This window comes from Ambystoma mexicanum, chromosome 5q (assembly GCF_040938575.1).
Source record: "Ambystoma mexicanum isolate Mex_15411 chromosome 5q, UKY_AmexF1_1, whole genome shotgun sequence".
Classification (NCBI taxonomy): domain Eukaryota; kingdom Metazoa; phylum Chordata; class Amphibia; order Caudata; family Ambystomatidae; genus Ambystoma; species Ambystoma mexicanum.
In genome coordinates, this window is record NC_090933.1 from 977,302,722 (window position 1) to 977,327,894 (window position 25,173).

Genomic DNA, 25,173 nt, shown 5'->3' on the forward strand with positions numbered 1-25,173 from the left:
GAGAACGCATCATGTTTTTTACATTTTTTGATTTATTGGTTACATTTTGTATTTTATTTTCTCTCATTGAGGTTTGTATGTAAGAGGTATAGGATGTTTTAAAAATCATTTTTTTATGTCTAATGTCTGGCCTACTATTGCTTGGGCTAGTATTTTGGTACAGATCCTACATCTTAGTGTTCTATTTTCAGATTCCAATTGCCTTTATTGTTTCTTGCTGTGCTTGTTTAATTGCATTATTGTTTTATTCTATTTTTATGATGCATCGTATGTTTTAAGATATATGTGTTGTGTAAAATCCTAATTTTATGATTGTATAAAAATAAAGTAAATATATAAGTAAATACATATATTTCGCACTTTTCCACCTACTCCTGCCTTGCACAAACGAGGTCAACTAGACGAGTGATTGAGCGTTTTCATTGGTGATTTGAATGCTCTACCGTACGCGAGCACTATGCATAAATGTGATTTATTGGGGGCTTCTTTTTTTAATAATAACAACGTCCATGTTGGTAAGGTTTAATTTCCTCCATTCGCACCTCCTCTGAAGTGTTCCCCTGTAGAACATCTGTTGGTAGCAGAAACCATAGCGGATAAGAGGCAACTGCTGGGCCACTGCTGGAAAGGTCACTTATCACCTCCTCTCAATAAGCTCGTGCTTGCCTGGGCCTGGTTAACCCCGGCAACCACAGGACCCCCGCAAGTTAAAGTGGAAGTATTCTGCAATATTGGGCTTAGTCAGAAGTGTCAGAAGTCAAACCGCAGTCATATAGATGCAGACACCCTTAAAACTATGTAATTATGCCTTTACTCTTGATCTCGCGCTGCTCTGCGGGAATGAGAGGAACAAAATTGCATTGGGAGCTGTCAATAAAAGATTCATTGTGAGTCATTACATGCAACGGTGGTACTTGTTAACCTCACCTCCAAGGAAGTGTTCACTGAAATAGGAAATTGGAAAGCATTCTACATATTGTAAAGAAAGATCATACTGCTATGCCGAGTGTGTTCTGCAAAATGGAAATATATGCCTGGTATACAAATATACGTGTCCAGATCTGCCCTTGCAAATACTCAGCATGATACACGGCTTTATGGCATCTGCAAAATATATGATCTTGCTCACGGGTCAATTTTAACTTATGGTGTATGCATGTATGCATTTAAGGTATTTCTATATTGCAACCTTAGCTAGGAAACAGCAGCAGTGCCGTAGCACAAGATTGTCCCCCCTCCCCGCAAACATTGCTGTGGGACATCCCCCCCCATCCCTCAGGCTCAGCAACAAATCACGGGTCGTACCACATTCTGGGCTGGCGTATACTACCCCACAACCCCCTCCTGCGAGACTTGTTGAGGAACCCACCCCCAAGCTCAGCAACAAATCACGGGTCGTGCCACACTCGGGGCTGGCCTAGACTACCACACAACTGCCAAAATCAGCTCCTTATCCCAGAATGACCTCCACGCCCCTCTTCCTCTTCCCAGTGCTTAACTATGAGGCACCTTACCACAGTAGGACGGTTTACGAAGGTCAAATTGAGGATTGCACGTGCAAGGACAAGTAACAAGAATCTCATACTGAGATGGAAATCATGCAAAGGTTTAGCCACTTTAAGTGCCTCGGCACTCCTATAAGAACACCCTGAATAGTAGTGCTTCAATACTTTGATGAACATTAGAACATTTTGCAATTATACAGATTCCTAAAGGGATGTTGTTCCAAGGTATAGAAGAACAGAAGAGGTCTTGTTTCCTGTTCATCTCTTTCCAACAGTGTTATTTTCCATTCCCCCGATGTTGTATCGCTGGCGCCGAGAAAAGGCTATCTGTTCGGCTACCTAATGTGATACTTGAGTTGATCAAGTCTTGCTCATTATTCAGGCTGTTTAAAAGATGACTTGGCCCACAATTGCAGCCAGTTAAGTTTTCTGAATATGGGAGAGATGCGGTGGATGCTCACCACTATGGGCACAAGGGCACCGCCCCCTTCCCTGAGTGGCAGGGTGACCCTTCATCTGAGTGACAGAGAGCACAGTTCCATGTTTGCTTTATTTGTGGGGGGACTGTATTGAGTGCCCCAGAGCAGGGGCTCCTGCCATGCGTTTTAGTTTGTTTGTGCTGAGGTTTTTCGGATCTGCAACAAATGTAGCACATAATAATGGGAGGCGGAAGAGCAGCAAAAGGCTGGCCCCACTGCCTCTCATTATTGCACTAGCAGTATAGAAACTTTGACCGACAGGAGAGGAGTCTGCTTCTGTCATTCAGAGTGTTCATGTAGCAGAGACCTGCAAAGTGAACATGCTGACTGACAGGAGAGGACTCTTCTCCCGTCAGGCAGCGTGTTTAAGACACACAGAGTAGGACCTTCCGTCTTCCCCTTGGTGGCACGGACACATTTGGAGGGTGGATGCTGGTAAGGTAAGTGTTATTTTTAATTTAATGTGCATGAATGCATGTATGTATGTATGTTGGTGTTTGGTTTTATAAATGTGTGCATGCAAGGAGTTGTATGAATGATGTGTAAATTCATGGGTGAAATTACTTGTGGGCATGCTTGTGCCAGCCCCCACTCCTATATTTAGGGACCCAGCCCAGTAGGGGTGGTGAGTGCTGGGGGCATTGCATTTTTTCCTCTGCTTTACCCTTGATACACAGTAATGTGCATTAAGGGTATAGCAACAATAGTAAGTGAAGTGTTATTACATGGATTGGATGGCCTACAGTTAATGTAGGCCAGTCAATCCATGTAATAACACTTAAGTTTGCTTTACCCTTGCTGCGCTGATGCACAGTTACTATGCATCAAATGTGAAGCAAACGTAAGTGTTATTACATGGCTAGACTGGCCTTCATTGATTGCCACATAATAACACATATCATGTTTGCTTAATCCTTGATGCACTGTTACATTAGTGTTATTAGGGAGCTAGACTGTCCTAAATTAGTGGTTCCACTCTGTATATACTTTCTTATTGTGTCATGAAATTCTTTAATTGCCATCAAGTGTGTTGCAAACATGATGAGTGTTATTACCTGGCTAGAGTGGCCTACATTGAATGTAGGCCAGTCTTGCAAGGTCCATAATTCACCATTTTACCCCAATATTTTCCAAAAAGTTCTAGGATTGAGAAGATCCCCTGAACCTCCCTTGATTGATTCTTGCTCCCTCACTGTGCTCAGTCGCTCCTGCATATTAGACTGTGGCGGGTCAAAAGAAGGACGCAGACTTTTATAAGTCATTTCACTATTCGGTTTATTAAATTAAAGGAAAAAGGCTTAACTTTTCCTGTGCTTTAAGACATCTCTATCTAACAAACCTAGCAAAGGTGCTTTTCAGTTATCAGTGAATGTCTTAACAGAATCTCTCCACCACGCAATCTAACCTAGCTGACCCTACCAATATAATAACAAACAAGGACTTTTGAATGACTCCCTTCTCCTGTAGTCTATTTGCTTGTTGCAAAAGTCTATTTCAATAGTTTATTTTCAGATAGTCTCTGGTGCCTGTTTTAATCAGTTCATACAATTTGTTTAAGACTTTTCTTGGCTTCACCTTTCCTTAATGATTACCCTTTTGGGTTTTATTAGTCTCCCCTTGATTCTCTCTATAGGGACTTCTTCTTCTTCTACTTTGATCTCTTGGACTTTACTGATACCAGCCTGCATATTCCAGTAGTGATTCTCATTCCCTTCTTGAGATTCCAATATTTGGATTTCTTTATCTTGACTGAGATGAGTAACATTGGTCTCATACAAATTCTCATTCACTCCTCTGGGTGGAATTATTATTATTATTATTATTATTATTATTATTATTATTATTATTATTATTATTATTATATTATATTATTATCATTATTATTGTATTTATTGAGCACAGACCTAGCTTCGAGAAGCAACAGAGCGCTTAACAGTGGAATACCTCAATACAGATACATAACGGAGTGGTTTACAAAGGTGTACAACATTACAGAGTGCTTTTCAGTGGTTACAACAGAACAGATATACAGTGGGGGTAAGATACAGAGGGGGCAGAGGAGGGGTACAGTTGTAATGGGTGTCAGGGAGGAGGGGGCGGGCGGTGTCTAGTGAGCCAGGTGACTGGCAATGTGATGGCCTAGGTGCTGAGGAGTAGAGACTCCTTGAAGAGGTGGGTCTTGAGTTCTTTACTGAATTGTATTGAGATAAATTAATAATTATCACAGTCTCTTTCTTTAACTGGGACGAGTATGATTGCTCCCATAACGAGTCTCCATTTCCCTCCTGGGTCGCCCGTTCTCCCTGTTATTTGGGGTTCCTAGGGATAACATTACCAGGGCCTCTAGCTGTTCTGGGTTGTTTCTCTGTAACGTCAGCATTCTTTCTCTTGCTCCTGTAATGCTTACTCTTTAATACCGTTGTCGAATATGGTCTTTTGGTACTTCCAGTACCGTTGGGTTCAGAATCTCCATCTGCAGAGCGGTTTCAGAGTTGTTTGGGGGACACCTGGGCCACCACACGTCTTTTGTGGTATTGCCACCACTTCAGTGTGTCTGTCTCTCTGTACTCCAAGATGCTGTGTGTCTGACTACTTATCTCTCTCTACTCCAAGTAAGACGCTGAGCATCTATTTGAGCTTTGCATTCCTTTCTGGTCACGGCGGCTGCACATCCAGATCTCTCTCTGTATCGGGCAGCAGCCCCATTTTGTAACTCACTGACTTTTCTCTTTGCCAATCTCCTCCCTTGTTTTGTAGACGTATGTTTGGGACTTCCCAGGCGTACGTCTGGGTCTTCCGCTTTCCTTCTTGCATGGCTTCTCTCTTCCTCCATATACCATCCATCTCGTCCCAGTTGAATAAGATATTTAATTTAAAGAGATATTTACAGTTTCTGGGTGACAGTAGCAGATACTGGTTTCTTCTTCATGCAGGTTTCCATAGTAAATGTTCTCAGATGTATTGTTGAGAAGGTTTTTAGGGAGTTCCGCATTGGAACGGGAATCCTTGTCCTCAAAGGGGGGTCTCTTTCGGCAAGGTTCCACTTGTCTCCACCCCTTGGAAGTGTATTGCAGAGGGGGCTCACCACCCTAGCTACAAGGTGAGCAAATTCCCTCGATTTGTCACAACACCTACATTTTGCCTCTCCAGTTCAAAAATTCATTAGCCAGCACTGGAGAGATGTAGCTGAATTTCTTGATGCTGCTGAATATCTTGGCAGTGATGTGTTGCACTGCTTTCAATGGTACACAAGCTGAGGAGTGGATGGTCTTCTCCCATATGTGAGAGTACTAAGTCTTGGACAGTGGTCTTGAAGTCATGGTGGGAGGGGCAAGGTTTTAGCTTGCCCCAGAGTGTGAACTGAAACCAGACCATTTGAGCCTTCTTAGAGCTGTGACCACTGGCATAACAGGGGCCCCGCACCTCCCACAGTGAGAGGGTCTCCCCAGCACATGTCCTTGGAGGGGGCTGCACTTGAAGAAAAAAAATATATATATATTTTTTTCTCAACAAAAAATGAAGTTTCGTTTTGAATTCACTCTGCATTAATTGTACCAGAAATCATTTCTTTATAAAGTCAGAGTGACTACAAAAAATAAACATTCTTTTTTAAGGCTGAGGGCTTCCCCAACCCATGACATGGAAGGCCCTAGGCTGGAGGGCTCCATGTCATGGGATAGGGGGAGCCCTATGACTTCAAAATGAATAGTCACACTGCCTTCATAAAGAAATGATTTCTGTTATGGTTCGGTCCTTAACTGAATAAGTCTTAAAGAAGCTAGAGTGACTTCAAAAAGAAGCAATGGGGCTCATTCTGACCATACTGGGACGGAAACAACGTGCTGGTAATCTTATGGGCACCGTTGTTTTCGGACCGGCATATTAGAGGTCTACCTGATGGGTCCGCTGTGTTTGACAGGTCTGACCCTGGCGGGCACAGCGGCCACGGTAGGCACACCCGTCACAGAAGCACCCGCACCATTAACAATGGTGCCGGTGCTTCCATGTCCCCAATCCCATAGAGCCCTATGGGACCCCACGGGAATAGGGATTACCAAAATTACCGGCGCCTGACTTCCCGGCCGCCGGACTTGGAGGAGCCTGGTGGCACCTGGAAGTCAGGCACACTGGCACGGTTACCGCCGGTACCGTAATGAGCCCCAATTTCTTTTTAAAGTAGTAGGGATCCCCCTCAACCTAATGACGTGTGCGGTTTGAGTGTATGGTGAAAGGGTGCACACAAATGTATCGGTCACTGGGTGTGCGTGTTTGCCTGTATGGTGAAAAGGTGCACATTTAAATGTATGGATGGCTGCCTGGGTGTGCATGTATGGTGAAAGATTGCACAATTAAATGTATGGATGGCTGGGTGTGTATATGGTGAATGATGTGTGTGCTTGTGTACAGGAGCAAAACAAAACCTACATTTCGGGGGGCTAACCCTTCAAATGCTTGGAGAGGCGCTAACTTCACGGGTGGTAGGGAGGGTCACATTTATTTGTGTGGGGGCATCTAACTTCTTTACTCGTTTTAATGAGACTATTCTAGTGCAGCTTCAATGTTAAAAGCAGTTTACTCTCTCCTTTAAGTCTCCTACTGCCTCTTTACCCTTCCAATCACTCCCCTGGCATGCAAGTACTAGAAGAAGTTACCAAAAAGTGCCAACCACACATGGGTATCCTGTCTAATAGTCAGAAATTACTATGATCCTCAAAAAAATACAATTTTTATTAGTTGAACCAAAGTTCATTAAAAAACATCATTAAAAATGATCATATCACATCACATAAAATAATCTGGTCTGAAACCCACACAAGTGAAAACAGCTTAAATCAAGTTTAAGATTCAATTCAGTGTCTAGTCAAACCCATGTGGTTTAGTCACACTAAGTTTCCTTAACTCATGATGTCATTCTGATTATTAATGTGCAATAATCAGAATGACATCATGAGTTAAGGAAACTTAGTGTGACTAAACCACATGGGTTTGACTAGACACTGAATTGAATCTTAAACTTGATTTAAGCTGTTTTCACTTGTGTGGGTTTCAGACCAGATTATTTTATGTGATGTGATATGATCATTTTTAATGATGTTTTTTAATGAACTTTGGTTCAACTAATAAAAATTGTATTTTTTTGAGGATCATAGTAATTTCTGACTATTAGACAGGATACCCATGTGTGGTTGGCACTTTTTGGTAACTTCTTTTTGTAGATAACAGATATTGCTCCACGGAGTAAGAAGTTTGCATATCCCCACCTGTGGCTTAGAGCCGTGTTGAGAATAATGCAAGTACTAGACCCACATCACAATATCAATTGCCTAAAAAATGTTTGAATGCAGGTACTAACAGTGAAATGATTTACGTTGGTAATTGCTGGGCCCTTATTAACAGCAAAACCCAGGTGCCGTTTAACATCTGTGTCCTGTTCTGTCCAGCAACTGCTCTAAAAGTCAGCTAGTTTGAGTCAACACAGCCCAAATTGTCAGGAGGAGAGTGCTGAAGTCCAATCAACTCAATGGTGTTGGCCCACTACTTGTGTTTAATGCCTTCATTACTCCTAGCCCTATTCTTCCTCGTCCCAGTACTTATGTATGAGGCAGTACTTGTGTACTCTGCCTCATACACAAGTTCTGGGATGAGGTAATGGTACATGGAGGTAATGCCTGATTTAGCTACCTGTAATCTTCATTGCTCTTAGTCCCACTCTTCCTCATCCCAGTACTTACCTATGAGGCAAGGAGCCTCATACGTAAGCTCTGGGACAAGGAAGAGGGACATGGAGGTAATTCTTGGCCAAGGAGCTGATTTTGGAGGTTGGGGTAGGGGGTGGGAGAGGGGATGTGTGGGGGGCGCAGGATTGTGTGATAAATCATAATGGTTGTCCATGTCCAGGCTAAGCAGGCTTGCTATGCGCTATTAGTGGCTAGAGAGGCATTTTGTTGCAGCCAGTCTAGCCATTTCTTACTCCAGCATTGTATATTTTTCTGGGCATCTGTGATAAAATGATATGATAAAAGTCATTTATGACGGCTTGTACACAAGTGTTACTATGCATGACAAGACAAGGGAGAGAAGCTAGAGGGAACACAAGACAAACAATCTCACTAGGCCTTGTGCCATTGTGAGAACGAGAGGTGCAAGAGGAAAGGGAGGGGGGAAGTGCAAGGGAGAGGGGAGGGGAAAACAGGGCTGCAATGCTCTGAGTAAGTGCGGCCAGGGCAGCGCAGCTATGGGTAGTGCAAGGAGAACAAGGGGCTGCAGGGTTACACTTACAGCCCCTAAGTGCATGGTAGGCAAGGGGGACCGATCAAGAAAAAGCTTGGACTCAGAGAGACTCAGCAGGGGAGGGAGAGAGAGAAAGCAGAGGAGAAAATGAAAGTTTTGAGCTACTTCCGAAACTTCAGATGGTCCGGCTGAAGTTAAAGGGGGCAGGGAGGCCATTCCAGAGGGAGGCACCAGTAGAGGAGAGAGGTCTATCCCCCCACTCTCTGCCTGGAGAAGCGTCTAACCCTTAGTGAGTTGGAGGTAGCTGAGCAAAGGGCTCGAGAAGGAAGGTATTTTGGAAGAGAGGGTTGGATGTAGGGCGGGCCCCGGCCCCAGAAAGCCTTGTGGACAATGCAAAGGGTCTTGAACTTGATCCTTGCAGCCACTGGGAGCCAGTGGAGAGATTTCAGGGCTGGAGAGATATGATCCCTGGGCTTGAGGCCAAGGATAGGTCTTGCAGTCCTGTTCTGGATTAGTTGCAGATGACAGAGATTAGAGGAAGGCAGAATGAGAAAGAGGCTATTGCAGTAGTCCAGCCTAGAGAGAATGAGGGCTCTGGAGACAGTGGGCTTCTGGTGGAAAGTGAGAAAGGGAAGAGTCCCTTTGAGGCGGAACAGCTGGTAGTGGAACTTCTTGGTGACATCTGAGATGTGAGGAGAGAAAGAGAGAGTGCCATAGAAGATGACACCAAGGTTTTTTGGCTCGCAGGAAGGTGAAGGAAAAGGGCTCAAGGCGGACGGCCAGAGTGAGAGAGAGAAAGCTGGTGCCAGGGTCCCAATGAGAAGGATCTCCCTCTTACTGGCATTAAGGCAGAGATCATTGGAGGCGCACCAATCTTGAATCGTGGATAGTCAGTCAGGAATGAGTGAGAGAGGAGAGGACAGGAGGTTGAGGGGAGCCTGAAGGAAAGCTGAGTCATCCACATAACACTGAAAGTTAGAGGAGAAGGTAGGGATCAGGTGGGCCAAAGCGGCCAAGTAGAGGTTGAAAAACCAGGGTGAGAGTATAGAGCCCTCTGGAATGCCACAGGTAGAGAGAGGTAGCAGAGAGATTGGGACCAGGTTGGACTTGGGAGGGCGGGGCGGTCCAAGAGGAAGGAGGTCAGTCACTCCAGGGCCTGGTCCGTGATGCCCAGGTTCTCACTGAGTCGATTGATCAGGATGGCGTTGTTGACCATGTCGAAAGCAGAGGAAAGAAGGAGGGTAGGACAGAAGGAATGCTGGAATCAAGGTTAGAGAGCAGATCTCCACGGGTGTTCAGGAGAGCAGTTTCAATGCCTCTGGCAGCTCTGAAGCCAGACTGATGGTCATGAAGATAACCAACATATTCAGTGTAGAGAGTAAGCTGGGAGATGGGAAGCTTTTCTAAGAGATTGCCCAAGAAAGGGGTGATGGAGATTGGACAATAATTTGCCGGGCAGGTAGGATCAGCAGGCGGCTTCTTGAGGAGTGGGTGAACAAGGCAGTGCATAAGGGGAGAGGGGAACGTTCCAGTGGCTAAAGAGTGATTACAGAAATCGGCATAGGCTGGACCGAGGGTGTCAATATGGTCCTTGATGTTTCTGGAGGAGCAGGGGAGCACCTGTTTGGATGACGCTTTCATAGATCAGACTTGTCTAGAAACCTTGTCAGGTGTTGTCAGAGAGAAAGAGGAAAAAGGAGGGAGAGAGGTAGAGATGGCCAAAGGTGGCCGAAAGAGGAAAAGGAAGAGGAGATAGAGGACAGGATGTCCTGAGATTTTGCAGAAAAATGAGAGGCCAGTGCCATGCAGAGGGCCTTGTAGGGAACAGGAGAGGTAGAGACCGCAACAGGATAGACCAGTTCCTTTCAGATTTTTAAGAGTTTGGCCGTGTTGGTAGAGGCCGCGGAGAAGCAGGCTTTAATGTGAGTTCTCTTCTTGATGAGTGTTATTGGTTTGACTGGCATTTTGGTTCAACCAGTCTAGGTATGTCTAAATGTGGCCTGGCATGCTTTACTGTAATGTTATTACGTGTCTACACTGGTCTACATTGTCCAGCCAGTTGGACATGTTTTCATTGTGGCATGGCATTTTTAATAGCAAAGCATTAATATTCCTGTGCACTGCTGGTGACTTACATGTATTGGATTGATGTTACCCTACAAAACAATTGCAAACACTGTGGCTTTATAGCCAATTCTTCTCAGAAAGTGTGCTGTATATTGCATTCAAATACATATTTATATCTTTCTCCTAGTGCAGTGTGCGGAATACCCCTTCAGCAGCACGTTCGTGTATATTGTGCAAGGTTGACAATCTAGGCCAGCCCAGAGTGTGGCACGACCCGTGTTTTGTTGCCGAGTTGGTGGGGGGGGCCTTCTTCATGGTTGCAGGGCGGTCCCCACATTTAGTGTTACGCCACTGGCTGTGACCCTTGAAGAAAAGGTTGCAGTGGAGGAGTGCCAAGCTGCCATTGCTCCAAAACATGTATTGTTTTAAATGCATGTCTTTTTACTTGGTTTCACTGAATCTCGGTTGCCACCTCCTCCACTACTATTCTATTGATTGTCAAGTGTTTTTCCATTCACTCTCGTGTTTGTATTCCAATAGGTCGTCGAGTTATTTGAAATGATGTGGCACTTTTTGTGCCAGTGCCAATGCAGAGCCCGCACTCTAATGCACAGAGATGACCAATTTTCAAGTGGCACCTTAAATGCCACCTCTATTTGGAAAGGATGTACTCTGTTTACCAGGTTATATAATACGTTGGCGAGCAGACAAGCACGCGCAGAAAGAATATATATATTTTTTTTATTTCAGTTGAAGGTCCTACGTGTTTGACAAGTCTGTCGACTCCAGAAAACTTTGAGTTCTGACTTGTTTGTAAGGGCAATAATACACGAATAGTGTTGCCTTGTAATAAAAAAAGAACGCCCTTGTTAGTAATATCGTTTAATTTCCTCCTTCTCTGGAGTACACAGCTGTAAAACCTCTGTTGGAAGCAGAAACCCTAGAGGATAAGCTGGAACTGCTGGAAAGGTCACTTATCACCTCCTCTCAAAGCTCGTGCTTGCCTGGGCCTGGTTAACCCCGGCAACCACAGGGCCCCTGCAAATTAAAGAGGAGGTACTCTGCAATATTGGGTTTAGTTCGGAGCGTCAGAAGTCAACCCGCAGTCATATAGTTCCAGGCACCCCGAAAATGATGTAATTATGTCTTTGCTCTTGATCTTGCACTGTTCTGCCTGATTGCGAGGAATACAATTGCCATGGGGGATTCCAATAAAATACGAACTATGAGTCACAACTTTCAACAATCGCACTTTGAACCTCACCTCCAGTGCAGTAGTCGCCTATACTATAATCTACTTTCAGATGACACAAAGGCATCCTCATAGTGATGGCTGATTTGTCGAAACCAGCAAGTCTATTGAAAACGTCTGTCCTGTGGATCATTTTGGTCTGATGATGTCATTTGTTTTATGTGTGCTTTGCCATGCGTGTGCCCTTTCTTGTATGGTGATTTTGATTGATTGATAGTAATAAAAACAATGGACATTCCGAGCAAAATCTATGTTTAAGGAATATTAAGCTTTGCAACCATAACTGGTGTCCCCGCCATGCACTGTTCATGCAGTCACACATGAGATCACATCACAAAGGGCATCATCAATGACATCACATATCCTGTACTTTTTTGTTTAATGACACTGAGAAAAGGACTTGACGCAGAAGTAGTACTTTGAAAACATGACAAAGACATTTTAAAGATGCTACAGATGAAAACCTCAGGGTTGGAGAATATGCGTCAGTCATTTTTCTTAGAGTTTGGCCTGGGTTGATGGGGCACATACATGAAGAAAAACCAGGCCACATATACATAATATCATTTATTTACTTTTTATCCATGATGACTGATACTAATCTTAAGATCACGTTCAGGTCACAGTATTTGTGTTCACGTTACCAGATGTTACTTGACTGTGCATCACATTTGCATGCATGAATGCTCTACTTGCACTCTCTACATCCACACACGTGCCTGGTATGTGTTCTATATTTAGCCTTTGACTCCACGTTTAACCTTACTGGTTGTGGTCGGCTTGGATTTATAATTCTATTGGCCAAGCCTGCCATATTACGAATGCTCTACTTCTATGCTCCATGCCTTAGACATTGCCTTTGGTAATGTAGTTGAAGGTTAATATATCGTCAACAGAGCTTTTATGTTTGAATACGTGTATTGTGGCAAACATGAACTAGTTCATGAGCGGCCTAACTATCACCTGCCACATGTTGGTTGCAACACCCCAAACACAACCCCTCATAAGACATTTCTGTCAGGATTGTTACAGATTAGCAATGTCACAGGGGATCGACTCATGGTTAGGTTGCTTGCCATACGTTGCACGTTTCTTTGTTTTTTTAGGTGTTGTGCTGCAACCATAATATTCCTTTAATAAAGATTTTTCACTGAATTTCACCGGTTTGTATTAGGGCAATGTAACAATAATGCCCCTTTAGCCATGGTTTTTCACTGAATTTGACTGATTTATATTAGAGCAACTTATAACGCTCTTTAAACAATGTGTTTACTTTATGTATTGAACCAGAATCTGTGAAAAGTATTTAAGGATATCCATCTGGACAGGTGACATTAAATGCATTAAAACGGACCGAGGAGTTTACTATAATTTTTTTTAAACAAACTAATGTTTTATTGCAACCAAACTAATACATTTTTAAAATGTGTAAACATAATATTATATATCATTCTTGTAATTCTATGAACTGTAAAACAATGGGCCTCAACATAGTTTTGCTGGTTATCCTAGTGAAAAATCTGAAAGGATATTTGCAAACAAACCTACCGTTTCCGGCGCCTGATATCCCGGCAATACCAGGATATTACAGGCGGCGGATAAACCAGTAAATCCCCTTGCTATGGATCCCCATATTACTTATTTATGCTGGTGGGTGCCTGAGTTACCTCCAGCTCTTGGCTTGAGGTGAGTCAGGTTACCCACGCCGGCATACTTGTGCTCTGCCAGTCCATTATAATACCTCAATATGTTAATACCGGCACCTGATTACCAGAGCGGCAGGGTCATAATGCGGCCCAATGAATTCAAATCTTAACATCGTCCCTAGGATTTCATATCACGGCCCAGAGGATTCCTATTATCCATTATAACACACTATTATGCATTCATAAAAAACTTCAATACCAAGCCATAACACCCCTGGACATAATTAGTCCAGCCCCTATAAAGCCCCCTTCTTCAGTTAGTCCTCTGTTTCCTTACTACTCCACAGATAAATGTACCAAGTGTGTTTGTGTATGTGTATGTACATGGCTGGGGCGTATGTGGTGGTAGTTATTGCAGTTGTTAGCCACAGGTCCCAGAGGCTCGAGCATTGTGAGTTTATATCTGGCCAGAAACCTGCTTAATTCAAGAGCAGGTGCCATGTATGTAGGCATTGCTGGGGAATCTCAGCGGGTAGCACACCACAGACTACTGAGCACAGGCTCATCAGCGCTGTCTACCTGTGGTGGGTGGTTCCTCTGATCCATGCACATGGATTAGAGGAAAGCACCCACAGGTGTGCCACACCGTGCCTCTTCCGGGATGATAGGGTTTAGTTTAAGGTTAACTGCATGCTTGGATCAGTGTTTTCTGTCAGGAGAGCTCGTTCCTGGGTTAATTATGTCCCAAGAAGCTAGGGATTCTGACCCTCCTATTTTTGATACCCCTTCAGAGGTGGAGGAAGAAGGTGTCCCTCTGTCTAACGATGCTTGGCAGGAGAACTATGTCTCCTTTGTAAATACTTGTTTCAAGCAGGAAAAGCTTTTGATCTAAACATGGCTATACTGTCTAGCACCATTCAGTCTTCAGTATCTGAGACCCTGGCCTCTTAGAAAACCATTAGTTCTTCCTAATTGCAGGCGGGAGCTGTGCAGGGTGACATGGTCTAGGCCGTTAAAAGCCCCCTGTAAGGGGAAACACCGCTTCCCTAGTCCCTAGGTCGATAAACCTCTTTTCTAAATATGGTAGGGACTTTTCCAAGGGCGTGGATAGGGCTTAGCAAGTCTGCTAGGATAAAGTATTGAACACCTCAGGACCCTTGGTGAAGGTACTAGAATTTGCTGAGGAGGTCAAGGCTTTAGTCTGCCCTGGATCCTGGAGAGATGAGTGGATGGTGCAAAGGGTCTTATGTTTTCAGGTGACACCAATGCATCCATTATTCAGGAGAGACAAAGGGAAGTTCTGTTGAAGATTAGTGCCAAATTAAGTATATTTGCAGATACCATGGATGCTGAGGGTTCCGGGCCCTTTCCCTTTGGGGATGACTTTGTCAAGAAACTAGGCTATTACATGGGTATGTTTACCTCCTTCGAGAAGGCCCACTCTTCACTCAGGAAGATTTTTCACTCTGCTGGTTTATTCCAGGGCACGTTTCAGGGGCCCAGGGACTGTCTGCTAATCCCGCCCTTGGGGCCCATATGGCTTGAGACAGCCAGAAGCCATTGCTTTGAGCATCCAAGGCTGTGGAGTGGAGGAGGACGAGGCAAAGCCACCTTTAACCAGGGTAAGGATTTCCCTCCTGCTGTGCATACAGGGGCCAGCTGGGGGGGCGCTTAAGGTTCTTAATGGGTGCTTGGACTCTGCTTTCTCACGACCTGTGGGTATTGCAAACAGTTCAGGTTTTCCATCAGTAGTTTGCAACTTCCCCGGTACAGTCTCGCCCCAGGATTTCCTGATTCCTTTTAAGGGAGGGGTTCACCCTAGTTCAGTAGAAAATAGGAGACCATTTGGACAATCAGGTGATAGTTCACGCTCCTGTTCATCCCAGGGGGGTTTTCAGTATGATAATTCTTGTCAGGAACACCAGAATAAGCCTGATTGAGCTCAATGATTTTTTGATTTATTGTCACTTCTAGATGGAGGCTCATTGCTGTTTTAAAAAACATATTGAGGCCAGGAGATTTTTTTGTGAAATTAGACTTTAAAGACGCTTATCTCATGGTCCCAGTCTTCAAACCGCTCCAGTGGTTTCTACAGTTTCTTTGGGAAGGGAGGTGCTATCAGTTTGTTGACCTTCCCTTAGATCTATTTTCCGCACCATGGTGCTCCACCAAGATTCTCAGGCCATTGGCAGATCTTTACAGGGCTTGAGGGTGCATCTGGTTATCTCTCTCAATGACATTCTCATTGTTAGTGCTTCCAGGGAGGTCCCTCGATTACAGGCTCAGATGATGGGTATCCCTGCTTCAGTCTTTGGGTTTATTTATAAACTTCCAGGAATTAGACTTGATTCCTTCTAAACGTATGAAATTTCCATGGTTCATCATAGATGTAAGGGCAGCATCTCTGGAGCTGGCCTGTGGGTGCTTAAACTTCTCAGGAAAGAGATCAGGAAAGCTCTCCAAACGTGGGTCAATTCGGTGTGGGACTTTGCGCTCCTGAAAGGGCTTCTCTCGTCCTCCATTCAAGTGATATTCCTGTGTTTTCTGCATTACAGGGCCCTTGAAATACTGAAGATTCAGGCTCTTCTCAAACATTTAGGGTATTTCATCTGGGTCCCGTTTCCAAGTACAGCAAAAGAAGAGCTGCTCTGGTGGCAAGCACATCTGGATTTATGGAAAGGCAGAGCCATTTTCCCCTCTTCCCCAAACTACAATTAGAATCCAATGCAAGTCAGAAGAGTTGGCAGTGCAGTGTGGTTGGCAAGTCAAGTTTAGTTTAGTTTATTTGCTTACATAGCACACCTAACCCGGAGGTATCTGGGTGCTTTAAGTCATTATGGCACATACATTGATTGGACATTTTTACAGTTTCTCACACTGTGTTGTCTAACCATTCATTGATGGACAACATGGCAGCGATTCATTACAAGCTGGAAATCACCCGGTGGAGGTTGACAGACACGTCCCTGTCAATAGGCACACTCTGTCAGGTGCAGAGGAAGATCCTGGTTCTCGTTCTCATCACTCCCATTGATAGTGTCAGTGCTGGTTCCCACTTTTGCATCACACATCATGGCAGCCTGTATCTTCATAGAGTCACTCAGGTCCTCCTTCCCAGTCCAGCCCTTGGTCCCCCATCCTTTGGTGCTTCAGGGGTCTCTATGTATAGTTGGGTGACTAGTCTTGGGAAATGCTGGACTCTCGATGACCTTTTGCAGTCAACTGTCACATTCATCACGGGATCCTGTGCTCCCAGCACACTCAGGTCATATGAGAGGGTATGGAAGGCTTGAGTTCGCTGACGGGATTCGTGGAGGTTGGATACCTTTTCTGGCAGTATAGTTCAGGTGGTGAACGTTCTTGCAGGGTTAGCAGGCTTCTTATCCTACAGTATGGTTAATACTTTGGATGCCTCTATTTCTGCTTACCAAGCACCAGATAGAGGGATTTCTTATGGGGAGCACCTGCTGACATGCAGTTTCTTGAAGGGTATCCAGGTGACTAGGCCCCCTTATGTATCAAAATACTCTTGTTTTGTCCTTGTATGACGTTTTAACTCTCCAAGCGCTGTCCGCTAAACTGGTAATGTTGATGGGTCTGGTGTCGTTTTGTAGGGTTGTCGATGTCAGGGCTTAGAACATTTCTGGTAGATTCTTCTGTGAGGAGGGGGTGCTTTTTTATGTCTGGCTCTGAGATTATTTCATTAACTTCATTTGCTGACTTTCCTCAACTATGTGTGCTTCAGTTTCTTTGGGTATATGAGTATAGAACGGCTGCAGCGAGGGCTGCGTCTGAACAACTGTTTCTTTCCTTTCGCAAGTGTTTTCACCCTGTCTCTTTGCCCACCTTGGCTAGATGGGTGTTCTGGTCATGGGTCTTTCAGGTGTGGATGTCTCTCGCTCTTTGGCTCTCTCTGAGCACGGGGGCATTGGCATATAAAGCACTGTAGGCACGGGCAAGGCTGGAGGCCACTGTGCGGGATGCTGATTGGTCCAATGCTGGAACGTTGTTTCAGTTTTATTGTGAACCTATTGTGCACGATTCTCTGGCTGTTGTAGAGGGGCTTTGAACATGCATGATAGGAAGCCTCCATGCCATAACATAGAATTTTGATTACTTCTAGTTTATGATGGAGAGTTGGGATCCTATTAATGGCACAGAGGCCCGTATTATCCCTCCCTGGTTCCCCACCTTAACCTTTTGTTTTCTGTTCTTCTCGGATGGCTACTTCTTGGGCCAGCCCTTCTATTTATTGGGAGTCAGCAGCCTTCTTGATTGTCACAATTCCTGTGATCTGTGATGGTGCTACTACTGTGTCTTCCACAAGGTGCAGTCTCCTGCGAATGATCTGTTGCATATCCGAAAAGAGGAAGGACTACCTGAGGATGGGTGTTGTATAAGGGCTGGAGTAATTCTGCCCTGGGTGTCAGGTTTTCTAGTTTATTGTTGCCGTGGGTCAGAATAAAGAATAACAATACATAATACTCACCTCTGCGCCATTAATAGAATCCTGACTCTCCATCATAACGTAGGAGTAATCCAAATTGTACCATATACTGCAGTAACATGAAAGCCATTTTGAAGTAATTCACTTCGATGTCTCAGAGTATTGTGGTGTAACATTTGTTTCCAGCAGTATGCTATTTTCTCTTTATTTTGGTAGGAGGTCAGTTTATTAATGAACCAAAAACGATATTATGAACTATTTATGACCATACATTCAAGTTTATTTGATACAGAAAATATGTTTAAAACCATACTCAAAAAGACATACCATGTTCTGTTTTCAAAACACTTCTTTTTGAAATCACTTTATAGCATCATATACATTAATTTACTGCATATGTATTTAGACAAAGCATATCCAAAACATGTGCATCAAAACAAACATATTTGTTTAAAAAACTGAAAATGCAAAATGTAATATTCAAAAAGGGTTTTATTAATATAGGTAAAACTATTTGAATTGTTATCAAACCTATAGTTCTAATTACAGATAAATAAAAGTACGAATTTGTCAGAAATATATTTAATATACTGATTCACATCACATAACACAATGTTCTCTATTAGTTATGAGCAATAATACTTTCCTGAGGAAGATGTGACTCAAGAAGTAGGAAATGCACATTTTAAATAATTCTAAATTTCAGGATGCACAAACGGTCTCTTCCCATTTAGAAATAAAAACAAATGACCTTACCATGTGTTAAATATATCTTGTACGCCAATATTTAGAACAACGAAACACAACAAGATCCACAAGAAGATGAAGCCAAACCATCAGCAGAAATGTGATGTAACCATAGAGTCCAGACAATAGAAAACACACTACAACAATCAGGGAATAAATCAAGATAAAAGTTCAATGAAATACTATTATTTGAGGAAAAGAACAGTTATTTCAAAATAAAAATGTAACAACATTGTGGAACTTGCGCTTGCTAATAATGCCTTTTGCAATACCCCAAACTGTGTAAAGAAGACATATGTCATAAAAGATTCTTTTTGTGTGTGCAAAGTTTGGTGCATTTTTGTCAAGGGGAGAGGTGTAGGGTGTCCCAAAAGTTTCGAAATCTGCAAAGACTTGAATGGGATATCATTTTTTCTTGCGACTACAGTCTGAATCGCTGAACGGATTTTCACCAAACTTGCGCGAGGAGTGATGGCCTCGTTCCAAATTCTTTGACAGTGTTTGTGTTAATCTATTGTGACGAATCCAAGGAATTTGTCACCTTTCCCCAAGGGGGAGCCACCCCCTCTGGGACTAGAGCTGTGAGCCCGCCACTATTCTTTTCTTAACACCCCCTATGGGACAAGGTAAGCAGGAATCCTCTGGAAGTGACTCCCCCTTGAGGGAAAGGAAAAATAAAACAGATCTCACCTACCCACACCAAATCTCTACCATCCTACACTGGCTCCCTATTGGATGACAGACTACCTTTAAAGGCATGTGCAATACTTGCCGTGCCAGCCACAAAACCAGTCACACATTCCTCCAAGATAAACTCAAACTCTGCCATCCCTCAAAGACCCTAAGATCCGGAGCAGCACTTCTCCTAGTTATCCCTCAGTATAACTGCAAAAGACTGGGTGGATCCTCCTTCTCCATCGAAGCTCCCACCAGCTGGAACTCTCTACCACTCCACATCTGCTGCATTGACAACCACCTCACATTCAGAAAATCCCTCATTCCCTGGCTTTTTCCTTCATCTTCCTGAATCCCTCTTTCACACTATCCTTTGATTGCTCCTCACACACAAACACTGGCCAGACCCAATAAAACACCAGTAATTTAAGACTACAGAGGATGCCAGCAGCCTTTGCAGTAGCTCACCGTGATAAACCCATTCCTTTCCACTCCCACAGACAATAATACATCACCCCCCACCCTTTGATGGATTTGGGAGGTAGGAAATGGGCTCTACTTGGATGGATTTGGGGGGTAGGAGATGGATCAAACCTGAATGGATGTGGGTGTGGGAAATGTGTTGCACGTAGATGGATTTTAGGGGTAGGGAAGATGTTACACTTAGATGGATTTGGGGGGTAGGCAATGTGCTGCACTAAGATGAGTTTGGGGATAGGAACTATGTTGCACTTAGATGGATTTTGGGGGTCGGAAATGTGTTGCTCTTAGGTGTATTTTGGGCTAAGAAATGGGCTACAATTAGATGGATCTTGAGGTTAGGGAATGTGTTAGAAGATGTATAAGGTTTGCCCTTCTGTGTTTCATTATAGCTTGCCACTGCTCCAGAGCCTTTGAAATGGACCTGATTGTTTACAATACCTGTGGGGACAGCCATGAGGGTTATACCTAGATTTGCAGGAAGCCTAGCATTGCAACTAGAAGAAGGAACATGCAGGTTAACACATCTGGTGCACTTAGATCATTTACGCCTACCGTGCTTATTCTGGCCACTATGCCCAAAAATATATGCTTGTAATCCTCCATTGCACCTATAACTGCTTAATTTAGCCAATTTATAGAACACTAATAATGATGCTAGAGGTAGTCCAAAGATCCCCAAGAGGAGGGGACCATGCCAAGAAACTCAACCAAAGAGAACTTTACCTCGTCGACAATCTAGACAGCCTTACCGCTTACGGGATGAGTTTTACTTGGTAGCTTTCCTTTAAGTCATCCAGGTGGCTACCTTCAGCTGAAACCACTCTCCCAGAATGACATCCCATACACCTCCAAGGGCAGGTGGAAGGAGTAATATACTTGAAATCTATGGAGGAGGTATTTATCTAATGGATTCCTGTATATAATAAATGTTCCTTACAGTGTACATATGTTCACGTTTCATTTATCAATACAATGTGTTTATGACTGGTTCATATTGAAGAATGTGAAGGCTAAAAATGTATGATTCACTAGTAAGGATTATAAGGGCATCTGTAATACCAATACTAAAATAATGGACTTACAGGCAACCTTTCTTGCGTATGAAGTGTCTTGAATGATGAAAATAACTGTATATGTCCATCTTGGGTACACCCATACCATGTACTGACTATAGTGTCAATTATGAAGGGTATTAAGATTGTGAGTGAGTGCCCTCTGGTCGCCCACTTAGACCCACTTATTCGGCCTTTAATCATAGTTATCACTAGGCACAGAAGTAGATTTACACTTTCAACATCACACGCGGCTGCCGCGCGGTGACATCACTTGTTTATATGTGACGTAAATACGTGCAAGATGAGTGTTCTCCAATCTTTTTTATAAATGCCAGCTACGCATTGGCCGCCATCCTTCCAACGAGGAACGGCTCCAGTCGGAGAGCCGAATTAACAGCAGAAAAGAGGTTTTCTTCCAACACGGCAATAACGGTAAGCAACCCCTAGACATTTATGGAGATAAAACAGCTATACGCTGTAGAACGCTTCACGTTCGACACACTTACATTCTCTATATAATTTAGCTAGAAAGGACAGAGAAGATTGCAGTACTGCCCTGGAGCAGTTTTTTTAGCAATTGAATTGTGGATACAGTGAAGCAACCGTGTAAAACGCAGTGCTACCTTAAACACTACACCTGCCATCAGGTAGGATTCATATGTCTTCTATAGTGCAACAACTAACACTATTGTTTGTGTTGTTTTGAAGTGACACTGGGGACTTCCTCTTACTTACACAACCTCCAATTCTTTTAGGGTATTTAACGTTGGGTGACAGCATGCTTCATTCGTTGTATTCTCATAGCGCTATCCAGGCGGCACCCAAGAGAGGTAGCACTACACAGAAGTAGGGAATACATAATATGGAGAATATATTACAAGAAGATTGTAATTATTAAGCACTATGTTTATTGTCTCCTCTCACCCTGTCCTGCAGATTTTACGGACAGAATTATGAAAATGAATATTAGAACTAGATGAAATGTTGCTCCTGACGAAGGGATTCAAATCCCAAAATGCGTTTAGCTCATTATTATTATTTTTTTTGGATGATTTATGCATTATAAATTGTGATATGTGCCATGGACAATATGAATGAAAAATTGTAATATGATCACAACCATGGAAACATGTGATGATTACATTTTTTAAGAACAATGTGCAATTGAGTTTATGAAATAAATTGGGTTCGAATAAGATAAGTGGATATTCCACTTTTACTATTTACTGGCTACATTGATAATGGTACTCTTTAAATATTGTTTGTTTCTACAAATAAACTAGAGTGTGCATGGGATGCAAGTGTTCCACAGACCGTGGACACTGTTTCTCTTTGTTCTGTATAACTGCAACCTAGTGTCAGGGTTGCCACACACTCCCATGCACCCCATTACAATCATAAAATGAGTGAAACCCATATTACAACTAGGTGTGCACATGCATAATTGTGTCCGCATAATGTAGCCTTTTTATTACACAGTCGTTATAAGCAGATGTCCTTGACAACGTGCTTATTAGTCTGCTTTGGTTAGAGTTTATAAAACATGTGAAATATGTAGTCAGAATTTAAAGGTAACCTGTCTATTGAACCAAGAGAATCCCATTAGCCTAGTTTCTAATGTAGCCTGTCTATTGCATTGGCAGACTATTAGGGTAGACTGTCCATAGGGGCAGACATAATAAGTCTACAAGGGTAGCTGGCTTTCTCTCCCCCACAGAAGATCAGATGGCACAGCGACATCGAAGATAAGCTCCACCTGAGCCTAAGGTATGTGTAAATGCACCACTTTGGTGGACATCTGATGCAGGCACGGCTATCCACCCACGCACTCTTGAATGCAGAGACAACCATGTCAAATTTTGTCACAAACGGGGTGGTCACAAACGGTTTCGCACTGAAACACCAGAATTGCCTCAACACCTTTGCCATTGGAATACAGTGACAACCTATGACAAAATCCAGTCTATCTGGATACTCATCAATCCTCCCACACTAGTGCTGTGTTGTCACCTCCCCCAGCACCCGCCCACGTGCCTGACCTTTTGGGTTGCTTTGGGGCCCAGATATCCCTTCTAAGTCCTAATCTTGTCCAAATGCACACAAGCATCCTAAGCCTCCTCATAGAACTTTCCCACACCTGGACTTCGGTCCCTGAGGACGTTGCAACCACAACGCGCATTGAGGACATACCAATGGGGAATGGTGCTATATAAATGATGACCACAATACAATACAATATAGAGTGAGACTTAAGTGTTGTGCACTTGCACTTACACTAGCCGAAATGTTGTCAGGCCTAGTATGCTAGTTTTATTGTTTATATCATTCAGAATCTTAAAGGCCTAAGAATGATCACTGTATTCCCTTGTTGCCTTGCCGTATTGAAGTACTTTGAAGCACTACACCTGTATATAAGCACTATACAAATAAAAAATAAATAAATAAATATGTCACTGTCCCTCCGTCTCAGACACTAACACCTTTATGGGGTATGTAGCAACTAAGGTGTATAATTACCATATAACGTCCTCAGTGGCTGCCTGTGCTTCTGACTTCTGTTTCCCATAAGGACTGAGCTTTACTCAGTCCTTATGGGAAACAGCAGAAAGGCAAAAATATCCTCCTGCAGACATGTTGTCTTTGGAACCAATCAACAGAAGGTATCAGCAGAGCCCGAGGAGTTCAAATATGTTGCAGCGCACACAGGTGGCTGGCAGGAGAGAGAGAGTGCAGCAAGGCCTAATGGATGGCTAACCATAATCAGTTGGCACCACAACATGAGCAATAGCAGAGAACCTCGGAGAGCTGACGAAAGGCCCCCAGAAGAAACCAGTCCCTGTAAGGCGAGACTGGGACACAGAGTCCAGTTGATGAGTCATGAAAGTGACTCTGGTGGAGAGAGGAATGCTGAAGACACTGCAGAGCATTCATCGGGGCCCTGCTCCTCAAAAGCAGGTGCACACTGGTTCCAGAGGAACTGGAGGTGGCTGGCGCCTCAAGACAGAGGGACACATGCCCTGGAGCAGTGAAAGATCAGAGAAACTGCAGAGTGGGGAGAAACAGAAAGACAAGCCCCAAAGCAGGAGAAAACTGAGAAGCGACAGAGCGTGGTTAGAGTCTGTGACCAGCCCTGGAGCAGGAAAAGATCAGAGAAACCCCAAAGTGCGGAGATGGAGAAAGCAAGCTGGGAATGGACAATGAACTGAAAAGCTCCATAGTGGGGTGAGAATCAGAGAGAAGCCCTGAAATAGGGAAAGATGCAGTACACCCCAGAGTGGGAAGAAAGAGAAAGTCAGGCCCTGGAGCAGAGAATGTACTGAGAAGCACCAGACCGTGGGAGAGACAGAGACACACACCAGAGTGGGGAGAAAGAGATTGCAAGGATCTGGACAGGGTGGGGAGCAAACCAAAGGACAGTGGCCCTCATTACGACCCTGGCGGAATTCGGAAAACGATGGCGGAAATGCAATACCGCCATCGAATAGCGCTCGGTGCGACTATGACCCGTCACCGCAAAGTACGATGCCATTAGCGACACCGTAGTGAACGTCAACGCTAACTGCACCAAGCACGCGCGCGCGCGACATGCCAAACCGTAAACACCACCATGGCGCAACGGTACGCCAATTCCGACCCTAGCGGACATGTACCTAACGCCATCAAGCATGGCGGAATGCACCATTCCGCCATGGTGAGAAGTACGGCATCGCGAATCAACCGTAAACGGCCCCACTGAGTGCCCGTACACCGCTCCCTGCCCACAAAGTACAACTCCCCGTAGGTGCAACGAAGCCACAATGCAACCAGTGAAATGTACAAGTCACCCATGCATGCCAACGAACAATAGAAACACAACAGGGGCCAATGGGAGCTGCAGGGCACAGATGGCACGAATACAGAAGCTATACCAATGGACATGACCTCAGTCTCCCACCAAGAAACGCACGCAAACACAGGCACCTGTGACCAGCAATATTCCGAAAATCACATCATTTCACCAGTCCACCTGGCTGACCGGCATCTGTTACACAAAACCCAATCCCCCGCCCCTGAGCATGACAACATCCAAACTGTCATATTGGCAGCCCCCATCCCTGACCTCACGGGCTTCGTAGGCAAACGCGCCCAGTACAGTACCACGCAACTAAACTCCGAAGCTGGAACCCAGTGCAGATCTCCTCACAATACATCGCCCCCCAAATAGGCATATGCCACATCACTTGCAAAGAAGAACGCTACACGGGCCAAATCAGAATAGAAATTTAATGCACATCAAAATCACCAAGCCCATACAGCCATCAGGCCATGAACTCCAAAACACATTTCACCATTGTGGGCTGCATCCGCAAGAAATGACCAGCCACTACTTGTGTGACGCCCTGTTCCCTCATGGTACACAGAGCCACATTCACGTACGAAAAGGCAACATGGAAGCGCACAGAACCGCAGGGCCGTCCCAATGGGGAGGCACTAGTCCAGCTGAAAGGCCGAAATGTTGCTCCGAGCCACCAGTACTGCGTAAGGGCATGTGGCCCATTGGCGATCGTCCCATAAGATCGTAATGCTGCTCCACTGATTAACACGAA